This window comes from Pleurodeles waltl, chromosome 6 (genome assembly GCF_031143425.1).
Source record: "Pleurodeles waltl isolate 20211129_DDA chromosome 6, aPleWal1.hap1.20221129, whole genome shotgun sequence".
NCBI classification, from domain to species: domain Eukaryota; kingdom Metazoa; phylum Chordata; class Amphibia; order Caudata; family Salamandridae; genus Pleurodeles; species Pleurodeles waltl.
Genome location: NC_090445.1, coordinates 85,880,057 through 85,905,400, shown reverse-complemented (window position 1 = coordinate 85,905,400; position 25,344 = coordinate 85,880,057). Strand labels below are relative to the sequence as shown.

The window sequence follows — 25,344 nt, the reverse complement described above, 5'->3', positions numbered from 1 at the left end:
CACTCTTTAACTCTAATCCCCGCTTTACACCAACCAGGAACCGCAGCCCTCGGCTCCGCTGCCTTTCCAGTGCTCGTCTCTCGCTCCTCCTCAGAGGCTCGTGCCGGCTGCAGGGAACCCAAACTGCGCGCCACGGCACCCTGCTGCGCCCCCACAGCCACCCAGGGCCGCTGTCCTCGCACTTGCTCAGCAGGGTCCATTATCAATTACCCCGGCCTCTGGAGTGCAGGCCGGGGGCGCTACGTCTGGCGCCTTCTAGGTGCTGCACTTGCTGCCTCTTAGCGACACACCGGAGAGCAGGATGCATTTAAGCATGCAATCTTCCATTCCGCTAAAGTCAACCATGCAAGTGCTTAGAAAAAATATATCACCGCTCTCAACAGGCACGGACCACCTTCTCTGAGAGCTACCGCTCCCAGCCGCAGCAGAAGATAAACACCAAATACCCTGGCAGAAATCGCCAGCCGCACATGGGCCGGATTGCAGGCTACCCCACCGCATCTTCCTGCTGAGTTGGCCTCTAAGAGAAGTGGGCGCTTGCTGCAGCGTGGACTTTCCCCTTTCAGCAGGGGTCATCCAGTGAGGTCCATGGTCAGCCAGGCGATCTACCTGGCACGGTAGCTCAAAGCTGGCTTCTCTTGCTTTTAAAAGTGAAAAAAGCCCGACATTCCTCCGGCGAGTGGAACCCACCCCTGAACATGAGCCTGGAGTCAAACTTTGCCCATGTGAACAAGTGACACACCCATTTACAGCACACTGTTTTCACACAGATAAGTATATGTGCATACATTTTTTAATTCCAGATCTTTTATTAGAAATAAAACAAAGAACATAGACGAATAGCTTCAGTTGTTACCCTATATGCCAGATTTCTTTCGATGCATGAACCAATCAGCTGTTTCCCAGTCTACGAAGGTATTACAGGTACGGATGGCATTTTGTGCCATTATGAGACCCGATGTTAATTCTACATTGATTGAACCTATATTTATGAGGCTGCATACGAAGTTATATTTTGAGAGGCTACTTATTTACCAAGTGTTCTCCTTACTTCACTGGTTCACAAGATGCACACAAAATAAGATGACATTACATACTGTGTTCCAGTATCTGCTCAGTATCCACAGAGCATTGTGCACCTTATATTTAATGTTTTATTATGGAGTTTTGGTCTGTTTGAACATTAATACAAATACACATTTTTAACAAATGGGTTCTGTGGTTGTATAAAGTTTAGGTTAAGAATGTTTCAGAGTGAGCCTGGTGTAAAGTAATAAATTATAGAATTGTTTTCCTTGGCACTTTTCTTTTAGAACACAAAAACAAAAAGTTTTTAATGAATGATTTTTGTGGAATCAACTTCATAACGCCTCTTTGTTCTACCCAGGGTCCTTGGTGTTAAGGTCCAGTTCTGGATTACAGTGCCTCCCACCTGCTGTGAAGCAGTCACTTTAATTCTTCTGTTGAGCCAACTTTCTCAAGTTTGTGAAACACAGTCACTATAAATACTACCGCCCTGTTCTTTATTTGTAAAAAAAATGTTTTCAGTTTATTAACACTTCCCTGGAAATGGTGCTGGAGCGTGGACAGCAGTGATTCCCAAACTGTGCGCTGTGGCACCCCGAAAGTTCCTTGAGAAAAGGAGAGCCAAAAAGCAGTACCTCAGCCAAAGGACCTGATTCAGACGAGGCCAAATCTGTCAGTTTGGGATCCATCTTGATTAAAAATGGAGCGCCGCCACTCACTAGAGATAGCTCACTTTGGGTTTTCCAGAAAGCACAAGGCTCTCTGGGCCCAACCAACCAGAACTTCAGAGTTAACAGGGATACCTGATGCCTTAGCCTAAAAACCCAGCTCCAAGATCTTAGTAGGAGGGCCTGAGACATCCAGGAGTTTGTCATGACAGCCTCACCAGGCACGATCAATGCCCTTTTTAAGGTCTTTGGAGAAATTCTTAAGATAGGTTACCAGGGTGGGATCTATCTCCGTAGTCTCAGTAACCTTTGAGGGAAAATCATGTCTAGGACATTCAGATCTCAGCCGAGACCTGACATCTTTGTCGAAACAATGCCGAATGTGTGCTTGAACGTATTTGGCTACCTCCGAAGGCGGAGCCCAGGAGTAAGATCTAGGGCGGACAGTATCTTCGGGTTCGAAAGTGAGTACTTTCAGAGGCTGAGAAGCCACTTGAGTGTGCCGTGATTTGGCTTTTCATTTACAGGGAGGAGAATCAGTGTCCTTATCCGGATTGTTAGAGGAAGACGAGGAATCTGAATCCTCCTTACTCTCAGCTCTTAGATGAAGAGACTATGAGGATGAGAAACAGTTCGCCCTAGTCAAGGATTCTACAATTTGTTCAAATCAGCTTGGTGAGGGTTTGCAACAGAACTTGAGCCGGAAGGGTCTTGCGAAAACGGCAGCTCTTCCTGGCTGCTGCAATGTGGGACCCAGCCCTGCTGATCAGTGAAACCCAATAAGAGATGCTTAATCGTCTGGGTAGCTTTATCTAAGGCCACATTGACTGTGTGCCGAACACCAGCATCGAGGGCATAGACAAGGTCTCGCTCAAATGACCCCACGGAGTCATCATAAAAGGTAACTTCCCCAGATTCTCCTTCATAACCATCCATGCTGTAGAGCAGTGGTTCCCAACCTGTGGTCCGGGGACCCCTAGGAGTCCGCAAAGCCTCCTCTGGGGGCCGTGATTACTTAGAAAATCAAATAATAGTAACAGATTAGGTCCCCAGCTTTCAGTAATGACTCAGTGGGGGGTCCCCAGATTCCAATAATGGTTCATTGGGGGTCCCCAGGTTCCAGTAGTGATAAAGTGGGGGTTCACACAAGTCAAAAGGTTGGGAAGCACTGCTGTAGAGTGTCAGGTCAGAAAAGTGGGAATTTGAAAGGGGCAGAGGAAACTGCCAATAGGAACTTCAAATAAAGTGGGAAGTAAAGCTGACAAACTTCAAAGCAGGCTAATATGCTCAGGGAGGGCCACAAGCCAGTAGTAAAGTGTGGGGGGAGGCCTGCTTAGAATAGAATAAATTCCACTAATAAAGTGGCATTTGAGAACGGCAAAGTAGGTAGGGACGTGCGCAGGGGGTGGGCTGCTTTAGAGTATTTCCATTGAAGTAAAGAGACATAGACAGGCAGGCGACTGTAAGCGGAGACAGGTGCATATATGTAACCAGAGTCCTATCCAGAGAGTCAGATGCATATATGTGCACAGAGGAAAGTTTGGACAGACAAATGTATGTACCCAGAGGCAGGTCCAAAGAGACAGATACATGTATATACCCTGAGACAGGCTGAGCGAGAGAGATGCATGTTTGTAGCTAGAGGCAGGTCTAGGGAAAGTGGTCAATGAGACTGGAGCAGAGCAAGAGGTAGAGAAAGGGAGAGGATCATGACTGAAGTCAGAGGTCTTAAAAAGAAATGACTTCTACTGACAACACTCCCTGGTGCATCACAGAAAAGAGATATATTGCCCAAGCCTAGCTAAAGGAGCAGGGTTATCTCACTTGGTAGTGCACGAGCCTTTTAATATCAGGGTCACGGGTTCGAGCCCCCAGTTAAGCAATCAGTATTTTTTTGTTTAAGGTTTATTCCAATTTTTTTTACAGACTTCCTGCTTTTCACCAATACTACTCAGGCTTTGAAAACACAACTCCTGCAGTTTGCCTCACAATCTCTCCCATCATATTCCACAGCGCTTTCCACTCACGAAAGGTGCCTCAAAGCCGGGTTTAGCCCTGCCTCCTCTAAACACATCCAGAAACCTGTACTTTAATCCCCAAAAATTCTAGCTATTGCGTCACGAATTTTCAATTCTATTAAGGACACGGAGGCGCGGATTGTCACAGCAGCCAATCAATGTTAAAAACTACATATCCCAACATTCCCAGTAGTCCATAACATGCCCAATCCCAGGCCTGCTCTCCATATAAATATCTCTGCCTCCTTAGTCCTTCATCTTTCTTTGCAATAACCAAACAAAATAACCTGCACTCTAAGAATTGAAATCTTCCAACTCCAACGAAGAAAACAAATTGAAGCCACCAACCGAACCCTGGTGCACGTTCCATGCCGGTATCGTCTCTCCTAGTACTCATGCGCCCTTGTTATCCGATCCTGTTAATGAAAGGAAACAGTGCTAATAATCTGCTATTGACTATTAAGAAAAAATATGGATGGCTATCTCAATAATACATATAAAATCATCATATATGAATTGTGCTGTAACTTTCTGCATTATGCCAGCGTGCCCTATGCCAGTCTGTGCTTGTGATAGGTCCCATCTGTCCTTTAGGTCTCTACTTTGTGTCAGTCAGCCCTATGCCAGTCTGCACCTGTGATCCTTCTACAGCTCCATGCTTCAAATCTTTGCACAGTGCCAGTCTACCTTGTGCCAGTCCCGACGTTCATACTTCACATCAGTGCTGTAGCTATGCCCTATGCCAGTCTGCACCTGTGAGGCTTATTAAACACCATATTGCAGCTGCCTACATTGTGCCAATCTGTCACGTGCCAGTCTGTAGCTGTGATGCTTCATATCAGTGCTGTAGGTCTTTGCATTGTGCCAGTCTGCCTTGTGCCAGTCTGCACATGTGATGCTTCACATCAGTGCTGTAGCTCTGCATGGCAGCAGTCTACTATGCTCCAGCCATTCCTGTGATACTTCACATCAGTGCTGTAGCTCTCTGCATTGCACCAGTCTGCCCTGTGTCAGTCTGTATCTTGACACTTCACATCAGTGCTGTAGCTCTCTGCATTGCACGAGCCTGTCCTGTGCCAGTCTGCACCTGTGATCCTTCCACACCTCCAGGGTACAGGGCTTTGCATTGCACCAGTCTGTTCTGCACCAGCCTGTACCTGAGGTGCTTCTTGATTACAGTGGTGTAGCTGTCTGCACTGTGCCAGTCTGTTCCTGTGATGCTTCTGCGCAGCTTTGGTGCAGCTGTTTGCACTGCGCCAGTGTGGCCTTCTGAGACAGTCCCTGCCAGGGCCTCACAAGCGCCCTGTAGCTGTGCTATTGAGTTGTACGTTGACTGTGTTCAGCTGCTGTAGCTCACTGTAGGCCGGCTGTGAGGCGCTGCGGGCTCAGTCTGTCCTTCACAGTCTCTCTGTGGGAGTGTGTGTTTGTCATGTCCTTGAATCCAGCGAAAAAAGGAAGTATAAATGAGATGCAGAAAAGCCCCATTCTCTAGCTGCTGGACAGACACGCGTCCTTGAGCCTCCTGCAGAGGTGCAGAGCTGCCAGGGGTGCCAGGGGCTGGAGGCGGAGAGCGTCTGCTTTGGAATATTTCCATTGAAGTGAAGGGAGAGGGCGAACGGGGAGCGGAGAGGCGGCTTCCTAGCAGTGAGTGTGGAGTGTCAGCTTGGTCCATCCAGAGGCAGGCAGGGGGTGTGATGAGACTGAGGCAGAGCGAGAGGTAGAGACAGAGGGAGCTGCAGCACTGGAAGCGGAAGCTTTAAAATAGGACCGCAAGGGCCCTTTAATGTGGCCCGGCTAGCTCAGTCGGTAGAGCATGAGACTCTTAATCTCAGGGTCGTGGGTTCGAGCCCCACGTTGGGCGCTGATACATTTTTTTGTGCTGTACTGTTTTTTAATCTTCGGGTTCGCACCTCCAACAGTGGTTTTATAAAAATTAACAGCGCCCTTTCGGGACTTCACTTTACAATTTCGTTATTTATGTCTGCACACGGGCGGGGACGAGAGCTCTTTATGTCTGCACACGGGCGGGGACGAGAGCTCTCTTCATGTTCACACTTGTAGGGGGTCGCTGCTCCCCGTCCTCTAACTCCGCTGCTGCGCCGCACTCCCATGACCTGTGTGTAAATATGGAGAGTTTAAGTAAGCAAAAACAATGTTGTGTCAGAAGTGGGATTTGAACCCACGCCTCCAATCGGAGACCAGAACACCCAGCTGAGGGGAAGAGACAGCTCTTGAGTCTGGCGCCTTAGACCGCTCGGCCATCCTGACAACTGAGATAGGTGGAGGCCGGATATGATATCATCACGCATGTGACACGCCTCCGCGAGCTCTGTTTCTGGGTTTTATCGGGGTGCCCTTTAGCAGGACACACCTTCGTGTCTCACCTGGCAGCCAGGGCCCGAGGGCCCAACCTCACACTCTTTAACCCTAATCCCCGCTTTACACCAACCAGGAACCGCAGCCCTCGGCTCCGCTGCCTTTCCAGTGCTCGTCTCTCGCTCCTCCTCAGAGGCTCGTGCCGGCTGCAGGGAACCCAAACTGCGCGCCACGGCACCCTGCTGCGCCCCCACAGCCACCCAGGGCCGCTGTCCTCGCACTTGCTCAGCAGGGTCCATTATCAATTACCCCGGCCTCTGGAGTGCAGGCCGGGGGCGCTACGTCTGGCGCCTTCTAGGTGCTGCACTTGCTGCCTCTTAGCGACACACCGGAGAGCAGGATGCATTTAAGCATGCAATCTTCCATTCCGCTAAAGTCAACCATGCAAGTGCTTAGGAAAAATATATCACCGCTCTCAACAGGCACGGACCACCTTCTCTGAGAGCTACCGCTCCCAGCCGCAGCAGAAGATAAACACCAAATACCCTGGCAGAAATCGCCAGCCGCACATGGGCCGGATTGCAGGCTACCCCACCGCATCTTCCTGCTGAGTTGGCCTCTAAGAGAAGTGGGCGCTTGCTGCAGCGTGGACTTTCCCCTTTCAGCAGGGGTCATCCAGTGAGGTCCATGGTCAGCCAGGCGATCTACCTGGCACGGTAGCTCAAAGCTGGCTTCTCTTGCTTTTAAAAGTGAAAAAAGCCCGACATTCCTCCGGCGAGTGGAACCCACCCCTGAACATGAGCCTGGAGTCAAACTTTGCCCATGTGAACAAGTGACACACCCATTTACAGCACACTGTTTTCACACAGATAAGTATATGTGCATACATTTTTTAATTCCAGATCTTTTATTAGAAATAAAACAAAGAACAGAGACGAATAGCTTCAGTTGTTACCCTATATGCCAGATTTCTTTCGATGCATGAACCAATCAGCTGTTTCCCAGTCTACGAAGGTATTACAGGTACGGATGGCATTTTGTGCCATTATGAGACCCGATGTTAATTCTACATTGATTGAACCTATATTTATGAGGCTGCATACGAAGTTATATTTTGAGAGGCTACTTATTTACCAAGTGTTCTCCTTACTTCACTGGTTCACAAGATGCACACAAAATAAGATGACATTACATACTGTGTTCCAGTATCTGCTCAGTATCCACAGAGCATTGTGCACCTTATATTTAATGTTTTATTATGGAGTTTTGGTCTGTTTGAACATTAATACAAATACACATTTTTAACAAATGGGTTCTGTGGTTGTATAAAGTTTAGGTTAAGAATGTTTCAGAGTGAGCCTGGTGTAAAGTAATAAATTATAGAATTGTTTTCCTTGGCACTTTTCTTTTAGAACACAAAAACAAAAAGTTTTTAATGAATGATTTTTGTGGAATCAACTTCATAACGCCTCTTTGTTCTACCCAGGGTCCTTGGTGTTAAGGTCCAGTTCTGGATTACAGTGCCTCCCACCTGCTGTGAAGCAGTCACTTTAATTCTTCTGTTGAGCCAACTTTCTCAAGTTTGTGAAACACAGTCACTATAAATACTACCGCCCTGTTCTTTATTTGTAAAAAAAATGTTTTCAGTTTATTAACACTTCCCTGGAAATGGTGCTGGAGCGTGGACAGCAGTGATTCCCAAACTGTGCGCTGTGGCACCCCGAAAGTTCCTTGAGAAAAGGAGAGCCAAAAAGCAGTACCTCAGCCAAAGGACCTGATTCAGACGAGGCCAAATCTGTCAGTTTGGGATCCATCTTGATTAAAAATGGAGCGCCGCCACTCACTAGAGATAGCTCACTTTGGGTTTTCCAGAAAGCACAAGGCTCTCTGGGCCCAACCAACCAGAACTTCAGAGTTAACAGGGATACCTGATGCCTTAGCCTAAAAACCCAGCTCCAAGATCTTAGTAGGAGGGCCTGAGACATCCAGGAGTTTGTCATGACAGCCTCACCAGGCACGATCAATGCCCTTTTTAAGGTCTTTGGAGAAATTCTTAAGATAGGTTACCAGGGTGGGATCTATCTCCGTAGTCTCAGTAACCTTTGAGGGAAAATCATGTCTAGGACATTCAGATCTCAGCCGAGACCTGACATCTTTGTCGAAACAATGCCGAATGTGTGCTTGAACGTATTTGGCTACCTCCGAAGGCGGAGCCCAGGAGTAAGATCTAGGGCGGACAGTATCTTCGGGTTCGAAAGTGAGTACTTTCAGAGGCTGAGAAGCCACTTGAGTGTGCCGTGATTTGGCTTTTCATTTACAGGGAGGAGAATCAGTGTCCTTATCCGGATTGTTAGAGGAAGACGAGGAATCTGAATCCTCCTTACTCTCAGCTCTTAGATGAAGAGACTATGAGGATGAGAAACAGTTCGCCCTAGTCAAGGATTCTACAATTTGTTCAAATCAGCTTGGTGAGGGTTTGCAACAGAACTTGAGCCGGAAGGGTCTTGCGAAAACGGCAGCTCTTCCTGGCTGCTGCAATGTGGGACCCAGCCCTGCTGATCAGTGAAACCCAATAAGAGATGCTTAATCGTCTGGGTAGCTTTATCTAAGGCCACATTGACTGTGTGCCGAACACCAGCATCGAGGGCATAGACAAGGTCTCGCTCAAATGACCCCACGGAGTCATCATAAAAGGTAACTTCCCCAGATTCTCCTTCATAACCATCCATGCTGTAGAGCAGTGGTTCCCAACCTGTGGTCCGGGGACCCCTAGGAGTCCGCAAAGCCTCCTCTGGGGGCCGTGATTACTTAGAAAATCAAATAATAGTAACAGATTAGGTCCCCAGCTTTCAGTAATGACTCAGTGGGGGGTCCCCAGATTCCAATAATGGTTCATTGGGGGTCCCCAGGTTCCAGTAGTGATAAAGTGGGGGTTCACACAAGTCAAAAGGTTGGGAAGCACTGCTGTAGAGTGTCAGGTCAGAAAAGTGGGAATTTGAAAGGGGCAGAGGAAACTGCCAATAGGAACTTCAAATAAAGTGGGAAGTAAAGCTGACAAACTTCAAAGCAGGCTAATATGCTCAGGGAGGGCCACAAGCCAGTAGTAAAGTGTGGGGGGAGGCCTGCTTAGAATAGAATAAATTCCACTAATAAAGTGGCATTTGAGAACGGCAAAGTAGGTAGGGACGTGCGCAGGGGGTGGGCTGCTTTAGAGTATTTCCATTGAAGTAAAGAGACATAGACAGGCAGGCGACTGTAAGCGGAGACAGGTGCATATATGTAACCAGAGTCCTATCCAGAGAGTCAGATGCATATATGTGCACAGAGGAAAGTTTGGACAGACAAATGTATGTACCCAGAGGCAGGTCCAAAGAGACAGATACATGTATATACCCTGAGACAGGCTGAGCGAGAGAGATGCATGTTTGTAGCTAGAGGCAGGTCTAGGGAAAGTGGTCAATGAGACTGGAGCAGAGCAAGAGGTAGAGAAAGGGAGAGGATCATGACTGAAGTCAGAGGTCTTAAAAAGAAATGACTTCTACTGACAACACTCCCTGGTGCATCACAGAAAAGAGATATATTGCCCAAGCCTAGCTAAAGGAGCAGGGTTATCTCACTTGGTAGTGCACGAGCCTTTTAATATCAGGGTCACGGGTTCGAGCCCCCAGTTAAGCAATCAGTATTTTTTTGTTTAAGGTTTATTCCAATTTTTTTTACAGACTTCCTGCTTTTCACCAATACTACTCAGGCTTTGAAAACACAACTCCTGCAGTTTGCCTCACAATCTCTCCCATCATATTCCACAGCGCTTTCCACTCACGAAAGGTGCCTCAAAGCCGGGTTTAGCCCTGCCTCCTCTAAACACATCCAGAAACCTGTACTTTAATCCCCAAAAATTCTAGCTATTGCGTCACGAATTTTCAATTCTATTAAGGACACGGAGGCGCGGATTGTCACAGCAGCCAATCAATGTTAAAAACTACATATCCCAACATTCCCAGTAGTCCATAACATGCCCAATCCCAGGCCTGCTCTCCATATAAATATCTCTGCCTCCTTAGTCCTTCATCTTTCTTTGCAATAACCAAACAAAATAACCTGCACTCTAAGAATTGAAATCTTCCAACTCCAACGAAGAAAACAAATTGAAGCCACCAACCGAACCCTGGTGCACGTTCCATGCCGGTATCGTCTCTCCTAGTACTCATGCGCCCTTGTTATCCGATCCTGTTAATGAAAGGAAACAGTGCTAATAATCTGCTATTGACTATTAAGAAAAAATATGGATGGCTATCTCAATAATACATATAAAATCATCATATATGAATTGTGCTGTAACTTTCTGCATTATGCCAGCGTGCCCTATGCCAGTCTGTGCTTGTGATAGGTCCCATCTGTCCTTTAGGTCTCTACTTTGTGTCAGTCAGCCCTATGCCAGTCTGCACCTGTGATCCTTCTACAGCTCCATGCTTCAAATCTTTGCACAGTGCCAGTCTACCTTGTGCCAGTCCCGACGTTCATACTTCACATCAGTGCTGTAGCTATGCCCTATGCCAGTCTGCACCTGTGAGGCTTATTAAACACCATATTGCAGCTGCCTACATTGTGCCAATCTGTCACGTGCCAGTCTGTAGCTGTGATGCTTCATATCAGTGCTGTAGGTCTTTGCATTGTGCCAGTCTGCCTTGTGCCAGTCTGCACATGTGATGCTTCACATCAGTGCTGTAGCTCTGCATGGCAGCAGTCTACTATGCTCCAGCCATTCCTGTGATACTTCACATCAGTGCTGTAGCTCTCTGCATTGCACCAGTCTGCCCTGTGTCAGTCTGTATCTTGACACTTCACATCAGTGCTGTAGCTCTCTGCATTGCACGAGCCTGTCCTGTGCCAGTCTGCACCTGTGATCCTTCCACACCTCCAGGGTACAGGGCTTTGCATTGCACCAGTCTGTTCTGCACCAGCCTGTACCTGAGGTGCTTCTTGATTACAGTGGTGTAGCTGTCTGCACTGTGCCAGTCTGTTCCTGTGATGCTTCTGCGCAGCTTTGGTGCAGCTGTTTGCACTGCGCCAGTGTGGCCTTCTGAGACAGTCCCTGCCAGGGCCTCACAAGCGCCCTGTAGCTGTGCTATTGAGTTGTACGTTGACTGTGTTCAGCTGCTGTAGCTCACTGTAGGCCGGCTGTGAGGCGCTGCGGGCTCAGTCTGTCCTTCACAGTCTCTCTGTGGGAGTGTGTGTTTGTCATGTCCTTGAATCCAGCGAAAAAAGGAAGTATAAATGAGATGCAGAAAAGCCCCATTCTCTAGCTGCTGGACAGACACGCGTCCTTGAGCCTCCTGCAGAGGTGCAGAGCTGCCAGGGGTGCCAGGGGCTGGAGGCGGAGAGCGTCTGCTTTGGAATATTTCCATTGAAGTGAAGGGAGAGGGCGAACGGGGAGCGGAGAGGCGGCTTCCTAGCAGTGAGTGTGGAGTGTCAGCTTGGTCCATCCAGAGGCAGGCAGGGGGTGTGATGAGACTGAGGCAGAGCGAGAGGTAGAGACAGAGGGAGCTGCAGCACTGGAAGCGGAAGCTTTAAAATAGGACCGCAAGGGCCCTTTAATGTGGCCCGGCTAGCTCAGTCGGTAGAGCATGAGACTCTTAATCTCAGGGTCGTGGGTTCGAGCCCCACGTTGGGCGCTGATACATTTTTTTGTGCTGTACTGTTTTTTAATCTTCGGGTTCGCACCTCCAACAGTGGTTTTATAAAAATTAACAGCGCCCTTTCGGGACTTCACTTTACAATTTCGTTATTTATGTCTGCACACGGGCGGGGACGAGAGCTCTTTATGTCTGCACACGGGCGGGGACGAGAGCTCTCTTCATGTTCACACTTGTAGGGGGTCGCTGCTCCCCGTCCTCTAACTCCGCTGCTGCGCCGCACTCCCATGACCTGTGTGTAAATATGGAGAGTTTAAGTAAGCAAAAACAATGTTGTGTCAGAAGTGGGATTTGAACCCACGCCTCCAATCGGAGACCAGAACACCCAGCTGAGGGGAAGAGACAGCTCTTGAGTCTGGCGCCTTAGACCGCTCGGCCATCCTGACAACTGAGATAGGTGGAGGCCGGATATGATATCATCACGCATGTGACACGCCTCCGCGAGCTCTGTTTCTGGGTTTTATCGGGGTGCCCTTTAGCAGGACACACCTTCGTGTCTCACCTGGCAGCCAGGGCCCGAGGGCCCAACCTCACACTCTTTAACCCTAATCCCCGCTTTACACCAACCAGGAACCGCAGCCCTCGGCTCCGCTGCCTTTCCAGTGCTCGTTTCTCGCTCCTCCTCAGAGGCTCGTGCCGGCTGCAGGGAACCCAAACTGCGCGCCACGGCACCCTGCTGCGCCCCCACAGCCACCCAGGGCCGCTGTCCTCGCACTTGCTCAGCAGGGTCCATTATCAATTACCCCGGCCTCTGGAGTGCAGGCCGGGGGCGCTACGTCTGGCGCCTTCTAGGTGCTGCACTTGCTGCCTCTTAGCGACACACCGGAGAGCAGGATGCATTTAAGCATGCAATCTTCCATTCCGCTAAAGTCAACCATGCAAGTGCTTAGGAAAAATATATCACCGCTCTCAACAGGCACGGACCACCTTCTCTGAGAGCTACCGCTCCCAGCCGCAGCAGAAGATAAACACCAAATACCCTGGCAGAAATCGCCAGCCGCACATGGGCCGGATTGCAGGCTACCCCACCGCATCTTCCTGCTGAGTTGGCCTCTAAGAGAAGTGGGCGCTTGCTGCAGCGTGGACTTTCCCCTTTCAGCAGGGGTCATCCAGTGAGGTCCATGGTCAGCCAGGCGATCTACCTGGCACGGTAGCTCAAAGCTGGCTTCTCTTGCTTTTAAAAGTGAAAAAAGCCCGACATTCCTCCGGCGAGTGGAACCCACCCCTGAACATGAGCCTGGAGTCAAACTTTGCCCATGTGAACAAGTGACACACCCATTTACAGCACACTGTTTTCACACAGATAAGTATATGTGCATACATTTTTTAATTCCAGATCTTTTATTAGAAATAAAACAAAGAACAGAGACGAATAGCTTCAGTTGTTACCCTATATGCCAGATTTCTTTCGATGCATGAACCAATCAGCTGTTTCCCAGTCTACGAAGGTATTACAGGTACGGATGGCATTTTGTGCCATTATGAGACCCGATGTTAATTCTACATTGATTGAACCTATATTTATGAGGCTGCATACGAAGTTATATTTTGAGAGGCTACTTATTTACCAAGTGTTCTCCTTACTTCACTGGTTCACAAGATGCACACAAAATAAGATGACATTACATACTGTGTTCCAGTATCTGCTCAGTATCCACAGAGCATTGTGCACCTTATATTTAATGTTTTATTATGGAGTTTTGGTCTGTTTGAACATTAATACAAATACACATTTTTAACAAATGGGTTCTGTGGTTGTATAAAGTTTAGGTTAAGAATGTTTCAGAGTGAGCCTGGTGTAAAGTAATAAATTATAGAATTGTTTTCCTTGGCACTTTTCTTTTAGAACACAAAAACAAAAAGTTTTTAATGAATGATTTTTGTGGAATCAACTTCATAACGCCTCTTTGTTCTACCCAGGGTCCTTGGTGTTAAGGTCCAGTTCTGGATTACAGTGCCTCCCACCTGCTGTGAAGCAGTCACTTTAATTCTTCTGTTGAGCCAACTTTCTCAAGTTTGTGAAACACAGTCACTATAAATACTACCGCCCTGTTCTTTATTTGTAAAAAAAATGTTTTCAGTTTATTAACACTTCCCTGGAAATGGTGCTGGAGCGTGGACAGCAGTGATTCCCAAACTGTGCGCTGTGGCACCCCGAAAGTTCCTTGAGAAAAGGAGAGCCAAAAAGCAGTACCTCAGCCAAAGGACCTGATTCAGACGAGGCCAAATCTGTCAGTTTGGGATCCATCTTGATTAAAAATGGAGCGCCGCCACTCACTAGAGATAGCTCACTTTGGGTTTTCCAGAAAGCACAAGGCTCTCTGGGCCCAACCAACCAGAACTTCAGAGTTAACAGGGATACCTGATGCCTTAGCCTAAAAACCCAGCTCCAAGATCTTAGTAGGAGGGCCTGAGACATCCAGGAGTTTGTCATGACAGCCTCACCAGGCACGATCAATGCCCTTTTTAAGGTCTTTGGAGAAATTCTTAAGATAGGTTACCAGGGTGGGATCTATCTCCGTAGTCTCAGTAACCTTTGAGGGAAAATCATGTCTAGGACATTCAGATCTCAGCCGAGACCTGACATCTTTGTCGAAACAATGCCGAATGTGTGCTTGAACGTATTTGGCTACCTCCGAAGGCGGAGCCCAGGAGTAAGATCTAGGGCGGACAGTATCTTCGGGTTCGAAAGTGAGTACTTTCAGAGGCTGAGAAGCCACTTGAGTGTGCCGTGATTTGGCTTTTCATTTACAGGGAGGAGAATCAGTGTCCTTATCCGGATTGTTAGAGGAAGACGAGGAATCTGAATCCTCCTTACTCTCAGCTCTTAGATGAAGAGACTATGAGGATGAGAAACAGTTCGCCCTAGTCAAGGATTCTACAATTTGTTCAAATCAGCTTGGTGAGGGTTTGCAACAGAACTTGAGCCGGAAGGGTCTTGCGAAAACGGCAGCTCTTCCTGGCTGCTGCAATGTGGGACCCAGCCCTGCTGATCAGTGAAACCCAATAAGAGATGCTTAATCGTCTGGGTAGCTTTATCTAAGGCCACATTGACTGTGTGCCGAACACCAGCATCGAGGGCATAGACAAGGTCTCGCTCAAATGACCCCACGGAGTCATCATAAAAGGTAACTTCCCCAGATTCTCCTTCATAACCATCCATGCTGTAGAGCAGTGGTTCCCAACCTGTGGTCCGGGGACCCCTAGGAGTCCGCAAAGCCTCCTCTGGGGGCCGTGATTACTTAGAAAATCAAATAATAGTAACAGATTAGGTCCCCAGCTTTCAGTAATGACTCAGTGGGGGGTCCCCAGATTCCAATAATGGTTCATTGGGGGTCCCCAGGTTCCAGTAGTGATAAAGTGGGGGTTCACACAAGTCAAAAGGTTGGGAAGCACTGCTGTAGAGTGTCAGGTCAGAAAAGTGGGAATTTGAAAGGGGCAGAGGAAACTGCCAATAGGAACTTCAAATAAAGTGGGAAGTAAAGCTGACAAACTTCAAAGCAGGCTAATATGCTCAGGGAGGGCCACAAGCCAGTAGTAAAGTGTGGGGGGAGGCCTGCTTAGAATAGAATAAATTCCACTAATAAAGTGGCATTTGAGAACGGCAAAGTAGGTAGGGACGTGCGCAGGGGGTGGGCTGCTTTAGAGTATTTCCATTGAAGTAAAGAGACATAGACAGGCAGGCGACTGTAAGCGGAGACAGGTGCATATATGTAACCAGAGTCCTATCCAGAGAGTCAGATGCATATATGTGCACAGAGGAAAGTTTGGACAGACAAATGTATGTACCCAGAGGCAGGTCCAAAGAGACAGATACATGTATATACCCTGAGACAGGCTGAGCGAGAGAGATGCATGTTTGTAGCTAGAGGCAGGTCTAGGGAAAGTGGTCAATGAGACTGGAGCAGAGCAAGAGGTAGAGAAAGGGAGAGGATCATGACTGAAGTCAGAGGTCTTAAAAAGAAATGACTTCTACTGACAACACTCCCTGGTGCATCACAGAAAAGAGATATATTGCCCAAGCCTAGCTAAAGGAGCAGGGTTATCTCACTTGGTAGTGCACGAGCCTTTTAATATCAGGGTCACGGGTTCGAGCCCCCAGTTAAGCAATCAGTATTTTTTTGTTTAAGGTTTATTCCAATTTTTTTTACAGACTTCCTGCTTTTCACCAATACTACTCAGGCTTTGAAAACACAACTCCTGCAGTTTGCCTCACAATCTCTCCCATCATATTCCACAGCGCTTTCCACTCACGAAAGGTGCCTCAAAGCCGGGTTTAGCCCTGCCTCCTCTAAACACATCCAGAAACCTGTACTTTAATCCCCAAAAATTCTAGCTATTGCGTCACGAATTTTCAATTCTATTAAGGACACGGAGGCGCGGATTGTCACAGCAGCCAATCAATGTTAAAAACTACATATCCCAACATTCCCAGTAGTCCATAACATGCCCAATCCCAGGCCTGCTCTCCATATAAATATCTCTGCCTCCTTAGTCCTTCATCTTTCTTTGCAATAACCAAACAAAATAACCTGCACTCTAAGAATTGAAATCTTCCAACTCCAACGAAGAAAACAAATTGAAGCCACCAACCGAACCCTGGTGCACGTTCCATGCCGGTATCGTCTCTCCTAGTACTCATGCGCCCTTGTTATCCGATCCTGTTAATGAAAGGAAACAGTGCTAATAATCTGCTATTGACTATTAAGAAAAAATATGGATGGCTATCTCAATAATACATATAAAATCATCATATATGAATTGTGCTGTAACTTTCTGCATTATGCCAGCGTGCCCTATGCCAGTCTGTGCTTGTGATAGGTCCCATCTGTCCTTTAGGTCTCTACTTTGTGTCAGTCAGCCCTATGCCAGTCTGCACCTGTGATCCTTCTACAGCTCCATGCTTCAAATCTTTGCACAGTGCCAGTCTACCTTGTGCCAGTCCCGACGTTCATACTTCACATCAGTGCTGTAGCTATGCCCTATGCCAGTCTGCACCTGTGAGGCTTATTAAACACCATATTGCAGCTGCCTACATTGTGCCAATCTGTCACGTGCCAGTCTGTAGCTGTGATGCTTCATATCAGTGCTGTAGGTCTTTGCATTGTGCCAGTCTGCCTTGTGCCAGTCTGCACATGTGATGCTTCACATCAGTGCTGTAGCTCTGCATGGCAGCAGTCTACTATGCTCCAGCCATTCCTGTGATACTTCACATCAGTGCTGTAGCTCTCTGCATTGCACCAGTCTGCCCTGTGTCAGTCTGTATCTTGACACTTCACATCAGTGCTGTAGCTCTCTGCATTGCACGAGCCTGTCCTGTGCCAGTCTGCACCTGTGATCCTTCCACACCTCCAGGGTACAGGGCTTTGCATTGCACCAGTCTGTTCTGCACCAGCCTGTACCTGAGGTGCTTCTTGATTACAGTGGTGTAGCTGTCTGCACTGTGCCAGTCTGTTCCTGTGATGCTTCTGCGCAGCTTTGGTGCAGCTGTTTGCACTGCGCCAGTGTGGCCTTCTGAGACAGTCCCTGCCAGGGCCTCACAAGCGCCCTGTAGCTGTGCTATTGAGTTGTACGTTGACTGTGTTCAGCTGCTGTAGCTCACTGTAGGCCGGCTGTGAGGCGCTGCGGGCTCAGTCTGTCCTTCACAGTCTCTCTGTGGGAGTGTGTGTTTGTCATGTCCTTGAATCCAGCGAAAAAAGGAAGTATAAATGAGATGCAGAAAAGCCCCATTCTCTAGCTGCTGGACAGACACGCGTCCTTGAGCCTCCTGCAGAGGTGCAGAGCTGCCAGGGGTGCCAGGGGCTGGAGGCGGAGAGCGTCTGCTTTGGAATATTTCCATTGAAGTGAAGGGAGAGGGCGAACGGGGAGCGGAGAGGCGGCTTCCTAGCAGTGAGTGTGGAGTGTCAGCTTGGTCCATCCAGAGGCAGGCAGGGGGTGTGATGAGACTGAGGCAGAGCGAGAGGTAGAGACAGAGGGAGCTGCAGCACTGGAAGCGGAAGCTTTAAAATAGGACCGCAAGGGCCCTTTAATGTGGCCCGGCTAGCTCAGTCGGTAGAGCATGAGACTCTTAATCTCAGGGTCGTGGGTTCGAGCCCCACGTTGGGCGCTGATACATTTTTTTGTGCTGTACTGTTTTTTAATCTTCGGGTTCGCACCTCCAACAGTGGTTTTATAAAAATTAACAGCGCCCTTTCGGGACTTCACTTTACAATTTCGTTATTTATGTCTGCACACGGGCGGGGACGAGAGCTCTTTATGTCTGCACACGGGCGGGGACGAGAGCTCTCTTCATGTTCACACTTGTAGGGGGTCGCTGCTCCCCGTCCTCTAACTCCGCTGCTGCGCCGCACTCCCATGACCTGTGTGTAAATATGGAGAGTTTAAGTAAGCAAAAACAATGTTGTGTCAGAAGTGGGATTTGAACCCACGCCTCCAATCGGAGACCAGAACACCCAGCTGAGGGGAAGAGACAGCTCTTGAGTCTGGCGCCTTAGACCGCTCGGCCATCCTGACAACTGAGATAGGTGGAGGCCGGATATGATATCATCACGCATGTGACACGCCTCCGCGAGCTCTGTTTCTGGGTTTTATCGGGGTGCCCTTTAGCAGGACACACCTTCGTGTCTCACCTGGCAGCCAGGGCCCGAGGGCCCAACCTCACACTCTTTAACCCTAATCCCCGCTTTACACCAACCAGGAACCGCAGCCCTCGGCTCCGCTGCCTTTCCAGTGCTCGTCTCTCGCTCCTCCTCAGAGGCTCGTGCCGGCTGCAGGGAACCCAAACTGCGCGCCACGGCACCCTGCTGCGCCCCCACAGCCACCCAGGGCCGCTGTCCTCGCACTTGCTCAGCAGGGTCCATTATCAATTACCCCGGCCTCTGGAGTGCAGGCCGGGGGCGCTACGTCTGGCGCCTTCTAGGTGCTGCACTTGCTGCCTCTTAGCGACACACCGGAGAGCAGGATGCATTTAAGCATGCAATCTTCCATTCCGCTAAAGTCAACCATGCAAGTGCTTAGGAAAAATATATCACCGCTCTCAACAGGCACGGACCACCTTCTCTGAGAGCTACCGCTCCCAGCCGCAGCAGAAGATAAACACCAAATACCCTGGCAGAAATCGCCAGCCGCACATGGGCCGGATTGCAGGCTACCCCACCGCATCTTCCTGCTGAGTTGGCCTCTAAGAGAAGTGGGCGCTTGCTGCAGCGTGGACTTTCCCCTTTCAGCAGGGGTCATCCAGTGAGGTCCATGGTCAGCCAGGCGATCTACCTGGCACGGTAGCTCAAAGCTGGCTTCTCTTGCTTTTAAAAGTGAAAAAAGCCCGACATTCCTCCGGCGAGTGGAACCCACCCCTGAACATGAGCCTGGAGTCAAACTTTGCCCATGTGAACAAGTGACACACCCATTTACAGCACACTGTTTTCACACAGATAAGTATATGTGCATACATTTTTTAATTCCAGATCTTTTATTAGAAATAAAACAAAGAACAGAGACGAATAGCTTCAGTTGTTACCCTATATGCCAGATTTCTTTCGATGCATGAACCAATCAGCTGTTTCCCAGTCTACGAAGGTATTACAGGTACGGATGGCATTTTGTGCCATTATGAGACCCGATGTTAATTCTACATTGATTGAACCTATATTTATGAGGCTGCATACGAAGTTATATTTTGAGAGGCTACTTATTTACCAAGTGTTCTCCTTACTTCACTGGTTCACAAGATGCACACAAAATAAGATGACATTACATACTGTGTTCCAGTATCTGCTCAGTATCCACAGAGCATTGTGCACCTTATATTTAATGTTTTATTATGGAGTTTTGGTCTGTTTGAACATTAATACAAATACACATTTTTAACAAATGGGTTCTGTGGTTGTATAAAGTTTAGGTTAAGAATGTTTCAGAGTGAGCCTGGTGTAAAGTAATAAATTATAGAATTGTTTTCCTTGGCACTTTTCTTTTAGAACACAAAAACAAAAAGTTTTTAATGAATGATTTTTGTGGAATCAACTTCATAACGCCTCTTTGTTCTACCCAGGGTCCTTGGTGTTAAGGTCCAGTTCTGGATTACAGTGCCTCCCACCTGCTGTGAAGCAGTCACTTTAATTCTTCTGTTGAGCCAACTTTCTCAAGTTTGTGAAACACAGTCACTATAAATACTACCGCCCTGTTCTTTATTTGTAAAAAAAATGTTTTCAGTTTATTAACACTTCCCTGGAAATGGTGCTGGAGCGTGGACAGCAGTGATTCCCAAACTGTGCGCTGTGGCACCCCGAAAGTTCCTTGAGAAAAGGAGAGCCAAAAAGCAGTACCTCAGCCAAAGGACCTGATTCAGACGAGGCCAAATCTGTCAGTTTGGGATCCATCTTGATTAAAAATGGAGCGCCGCCACTCACTAGAGATAGCTCACTTTGGGTTTTCCAGAAAGCACAAGGCTCTCTGGGCCCAACCAACCAGAACTTCAGAGTTAACAGGGATACCTGATGCCTTAGCCTAAAAACCCAGCTCCAAGATCTTAGTAGGAGGGCCTGAGACATCCAGGAGTTTGTCATGACAGCCTCACCAGGCACGATCAATGCCCTTTTTAAGGTCTTTGGAGAAATTCTTAAGATAGGTTACCAGGGTGGGATCTATCTCCGTAGTCTCAGTAACCTTTGAGGGAAAATCATGTCTAGGACATTCAGATCTCAGCCGAGACCTGACATCTTTGTCGAAACAATGCCGAATGTGTGCTTGAACGTATTTGGCTACCTCCGAAGGCGGAGCCCAGGAGTAAGATCTAGGGCGGACAGTATCTTCGGGTTCGAAAGTGAGTACTTTCAGAGGCTGAGAAGCCACTTGAGTGTGCCGTGATTTGGCTTTTCATTTACAGGGAGGAGAATCAGTGTCCTTATCCGGATTGTTAGAGGAAGACGAGGAATCTGAATCCTCCTTACTCTCAGCTCTTAGATGAAGAGACTATGAGGATGAGAAACAGTTCGCCCTAGTCAAGGATTCTACAATTTGTTCAAATCAGCTTGGTGAGGGTTTGCAACAGAACTTGAGCCGGAAGGGTCTTGCGAAAACGGCAGCTCTTCCTGGCTGCTGCAATGTGGGACCCAGCCCTGCTGATCAGTGAAACCCAATAAGAGATGCTTAATCGTCTGGGTAGCTTTATCTAAGGCCACATTGACTGTGTGCCGAACACCAGCATCGAGGGCATAGACAAGGTCTCGCTCAAATGACCCCACGGAGTCATCATAAAAGGTAACTTCCCCAGATTCTCCTTCATAACCATCCATGCTGTAGAGCAGTGGTTCCCAACCTGTGGTCCGGGGACCCCTAGGAGTCCGCAAAGCCTCCTCTGGGGGCCGTGATTACTTAGAAAATCAAATAATAGTAACAGATTAGGTCCCCAGCTTTCAGTAATGACTCAGTGGGGGGTCCCCAGATTCCAATAATGGTTCATTGGGGGTCCCCAGGTTCCAGTAGTGATAAAGTGGGGGTTCACACAAGTCAAAAGGTTGGGAAGCACTGCTGTAGAGTGTCAGGTCAGAAAAGTGGGAATTTGAAAGGGGCAGAGGAAACTGCCAATAGGAACTTCAAATAAAGTGGGAAGTAAAGCTGACAAACTTCAAAGCAGGCTAATATGCTCAGGGAGGGCCACAAGCCAGTAGTAAAGTGTGGGGGGAGGCCTGCTTAGAATAGAATAAATTCCACTAATAAAGTGGCATTTGAGAACGGCAAAGTAGGTAGGGACGTGCGCAGGGGGTGGGCTGCTTTAGAGTATTTCCATTGAAGTAAAGAGACATAGACAGGCAGGCGACTGTAAGCGGAGACAGGTGCATATATGTAACCAGAGTCCTATCCAGAGAGTCAGATGCATATATGTGCACAGAGGAAAGTTTGGACAGACAAATGTATGTACCCAGAGGCAGGTCCAAAGAGACAGATACATGTATATACCCTGAGACAGGCTGAGCGAGAGAGATGCATGTTTGTAGCTAGAGGCAGGTCTAGGGAAAGTGGTCAATGAGACTGGAGCAGAGCAAGAGGTAGAGAAAGGGAGAGGATCATGACTGAAGTCAGAGGTCTTAAAAAGAAATGACTTCTACTGACAACACTCCCTGGTGCATCACAGAAAAGAGATATATTGCCCAAGCCTAGCTAAAGGAGCAGGGTTATCTCACTTGGTAGTGCACGAGCCTTTTAATATCAGGGTCACGGGTTCGAGCCCCCAGTTAAGCAATCAGTATTTTTTTGTTTAAGGTTTATTCCAATTTTTTTTACAGACTTCCTGCTTTTCACCAATACTACTCAGGCTTTGAAAACACAACTCCTGCAGTTTGCCTCACAATCTCTCCCATCATATTCCACAGCGCTTTCCACTCACGAAAGGTGCCTCAAAGCCGGGTTTAGCCCTGCCTCCTCTAAACACATCCAGAAACCTGTACTTTAATCCCCAAAAATTCTAGCTATTGCGTCACGAATTTTCAATTCTATTAAGGACACGGAGGCGCGGATTGTCACAGCAGCCAATCAATGTTAAAAACTACATATCCCAACATTCCCAGTAGTCCATAACATGCCCAATCCCAGGCCTGCTCTCCATATAAATATCTCTGCCTCCTTAGTCCTTCATCTTTCTTTGCAATAACCAAACAAAATAACCTGCACTCTAAGAATTGAAATCTTCCAACTCCAACGAAGAAAACAAATTGAAGCCACCAACCGAACCCTGGTGCACGTTCCATGCCGGTATCGTCTCTCCTAGTACTCATGCGCCCTTGTTATCCGATCCTGTTAATGAAAGGAAACAGTGCTAATAATCTGCTATTGACTATTAAGAAAAAATATGGATGGCTATCTCAATAATACATATAAAATCATCATATATGAATTGTGCTGTAACTTTCTGCATTATGCCAGCGTGCCCTATGCCAGTCTGTGCTTGTGATAGGTCCCATCTGTCCTTTAGGTCTCTACTTTGTGTCAGTCAGCCCTATGCCAGTCTGCACCTGTGATCCTTCTACAGCTCCATGCTTCAAATCTTTGCACAGTGCCAGTCTACCTTGTGCCAGTCCCGACGTTCATACTTCACATCAGTGCTGTAGCTATGCCCTATGCCAGTCTGCACCTGTGAGGCTTATTAAACACCATATTGCAGCTGCCTACATTGTGCCAATCTGTCACGTGCCAGTCTGTAGCTGTGATGCTTCATATCAGTGCTGTAGGTCTTTGCATTGTGCCAGTCTGCCTTGTGCCAGTCTGCACATGTGATGCTTCACATCAGTGCTGTAGCTCTGCATGGCAGCAGTCTACTATGCTCCAGCCATTCCTGTGATACTTCACATCAGTGCTGTAGCTCTCTGCATTGCACCAGTCTGCCCTGTGTCAGTCTGTATCTTGACACTTCACATCAGTGCTGTAGCTCTCTGCATTGCACGAGCCTGTCCTGTGCCAGTCTGCACCTGTGATCCTTCCACACCTCCAGGGTACAGGGCTTTGCATTGCACCAGTCTGTTCTGCACCAGCCTGTACCTGAGGTGCTTCTTGATTACAGTGGTGTAGCTGTCTGCACTGTGCCAGTCTGTTCCTGTGATGCTTCTGCGCAGCTTTGGTGCAGCTGTTTGCACTGCGCCAGTGTGGCCTTCTGAGACAGTCCCTGCCAGGGCCTCACAAGCGCCCTGTAGCTGTGCTATTGAGTTGTACGTTGACTGTGTTCAGCTGCTGTAGCTCACTGTAGGCCGGCTGTGAGGCGCTGCGGGCTCAGTCTGTCCTTCACAGTCTCTCTGTGGGAGTGTGTGTTTGTCATGTCCTTGAATCCAGCGAAAAAAGGAAGTATAAATGAGATGCAGAAAAGCCCCATTCTCTAGCTGCTGGACAGACACGCGTCCTTGAGCCTCCTGCAGAGGTGCAGAGCTGCCAGGGGTGCCAGGGGCTGGAGGCGGAGAGCGTCTGCTTTGGAATATTTCCATTGAAGTGAAGGGAGAGGGCGAACGGGGAGCGGAGAGGCGGCTTCCTAGCAGTGAGTGTGGAGTGTCAGCTTGGTCCATCCAGAGGCAGGCAGGGGGTGTGATGAGACTGAGGCAGAGCGAGAGGTAGAGACAGAGGGAGCTGCAGCACTGGAAGCGGAAGCTTTAAAATAGGACCGCAAGGGCCCTTTAATGTGGCCCGGCTAGCTCAGTCGGTAGAGCATGAGACTCTTAATCTCAGGGTCGTGGGTTCGAGCCCCACGTTGGGCGCTGATACATTTTTTTGTGCTGTACTGTTTTTTAATCTTCGGGTTCGCACCTCCAACAGTGGTTTTATAAAAATTAACAGCGCCCTTTCGGGACTTCACTTTACAATTTCGTTATTTATGTCTGCACACGGGCGGGGACGAGAGCTCTTTATGTCTGCACACGGGCGGGGACGAGAGCTCTCTTCATGTTCACACTTGTAGGGGGTCGCTGCTCCCCGTCCTCTAACTCCGCTGCTGCGCCGCACTCCCATGACCTGTGTGTAAATATGGAGAGTTTAAGTAAGCAAAAACAATGTTGTGTCAGAAGTGGGATTTGAACCCACGCCTCCAATCGGAGACCAGAACACCCAGCTGAGGGGAAGAGACAGCTCTTGAGTCTGGCGCCTTAGACCGCTCGGCCATCCTGACAACTGAGATAGGTGGAGGCCGGATATGATATCATCACGCATGTGACACGCCTCCGCGAGCTCTGTTTCTGGGTTTTATCGGGGTGCCCTTTAGCAGGACACACCTTCGTGTCTCACCTGGCAGCCAGGGCCCGAGGGCCCAACCTCACACTCTTTAACCCTAATCCCCGCTTTACACCAACCAGGAACCGCAGCCCTCGGCTCCGCTGCCTTTCCAGTGCTCGTTTCTCGCTCCTCCTCAGAGGCTCGTGCCGGCTGCAGGGAACCCAAACTGCGCGCCACGGCACCCTGCTGCGCCCCCACAGCCACCCAGGGCCGCTGTCCTCGCACTTGCTCAGCAGGGTCCATTATCAATTACCCCGGCCTCTGGAGTGCAGGCCGGGGGCGCTACGTCTGGCGCCTTCTAGGTGCTGCACTTGCTGCCTCTTAGCGACACACCGGAGAGCAGGATGCATTTAAGCATGCAATCTTCCATTCCGCTAAAGTCAACCATGCAAGTGCTTAGGAAAAATATATCACCGCTCTCAACAGGCACGGACCACCTTCTCTGAGAGCTACCGCTCCCAGCCGCAGCAGAAGATAAACACCAAATACCCTGGCAGAAATCGCCAGCCGCACATGGGCCGGATTGCAGGCTACCCCACCGCATCTTCCTGCTGAGTTGGCCTCTAAGAGAAGTGGGCGCTTGCTGCAGCGTGGACTTTCCCCTTTCAGCAGGGGTCATCCAGTGAGGTCCATGGTCAGCCAGGCGATCTACCTGGCACGGTAGCTCAAAGCTGGCTTCTCTTGCTTTTAAAAGTGAAAAAAGCCCGACATTCCTCCGGCGAGTGGAACCCACCCCTGAACATGAGCCTGGAGTCAAACTTTGCCCATGTGAACAAGTGACACACCCATTTACAGCACACTGTTTTCACACAGATAAGTATATGTGCATACATTTTTTAATTCCAGATCTTTTATTAGAAATAAAACAAAGAACAGAGA

General features: G+C 48.6%; 8 non-coding genes across 8 annotated transcripts; 4 read left to right on the top strand and 4 right to left on the bottom strand.

Moving 5' to 3' along the window:
* Positions 1–5,500: 5,500 nt before the first annotated feature.
* TRNAK-CUU (transfer RNA lysine (anticodon CUU)) lies at positions 5,501–5,573 on the top strand. The gene has a single exon. It is a non-coding gene; the product is annotated as a tRNA-Lys (tRNA).
* A 297-nt stretch (positions 5,574–5,870) lies between these two features.
* TRNAL-CAA (transfer RNA leucine (anticodon CAA)) lies at positions 5,871–5,980 on the bottom strand. The gene is made up of 2 exons: positions 5,943–5,980; positions 5,871–5,916 (listed from the first exon to the last, which is right to left on the bottom strand). It is a non-coding gene; the product is annotated as a tRNA-Leu (tRNA).
* Positions 5,981–11,627: 5,647 nt separating this feature from the next.
* On the top strand, positions 11,628–11,700 carry TRNAK-CUU (transfer RNA lysine (anticodon CUU)). Its single transcript has one exon. It is a non-coding gene; the product is annotated as a tRNA-Lys (tRNA).
* A 297-nt stretch (positions 11,701–11,997) lies between these two features.
* Positions 11,998–12,107, bottom strand: TRNAL-CAA (transfer RNA leucine (anticodon CAA)). The gene is made up of 2 exons: positions 12,070–12,107; positions 11,998–12,043 (listed from the first exon to the last, which is right to left on the bottom strand). It is a non-coding gene; the product is annotated as a tRNA-Leu (tRNA).
* A 5,647-nt stretch (positions 12,108–17,754) lies between these two features.
* Positions 17,755–17,827, top strand: TRNAK-CUU (transfer RNA lysine (anticodon CUU)). Its single transcript has one exon. It is a non-coding gene; the product is annotated as a tRNA-Lys (tRNA).
* Positions 17,828–18,124: 297 nt separating this feature from the next.
* TRNAL-CAA (transfer RNA leucine (anticodon CAA)) lies at positions 18,125–18,234 on the bottom strand. The gene is made up of 2 exons: positions 18,197–18,234; positions 18,125–18,170 (listed from the first exon to the last, which is right to left on the bottom strand). It is a non-coding gene; the product is annotated as a tRNA-Leu (tRNA).
* Positions 18,235–23,881: 5,647 nt separating this feature from the next.
* TRNAK-CUU (transfer RNA lysine (anticodon CUU)) lies at positions 23,882–23,954 on the top strand. The gene has a single exon. It is a non-coding gene; the product is annotated as a tRNA-Lys (tRNA).
* Positions 23,955–24,251: 297 nt separating this feature from the next.
* TRNAL-CAA (transfer RNA leucine (anticodon CAA)) lies at positions 24,252–24,361 on the bottom strand. The gene is made up of 2 exons: positions 24,324–24,361; positions 24,252–24,297 (listed from the first exon to the last, which is right to left on the bottom strand). It is a non-coding gene; the product is annotated as a tRNA-Leu (tRNA).
* Between the last annotated feature and the right edge of the window lie 983 nt (positions 24,362–25,344).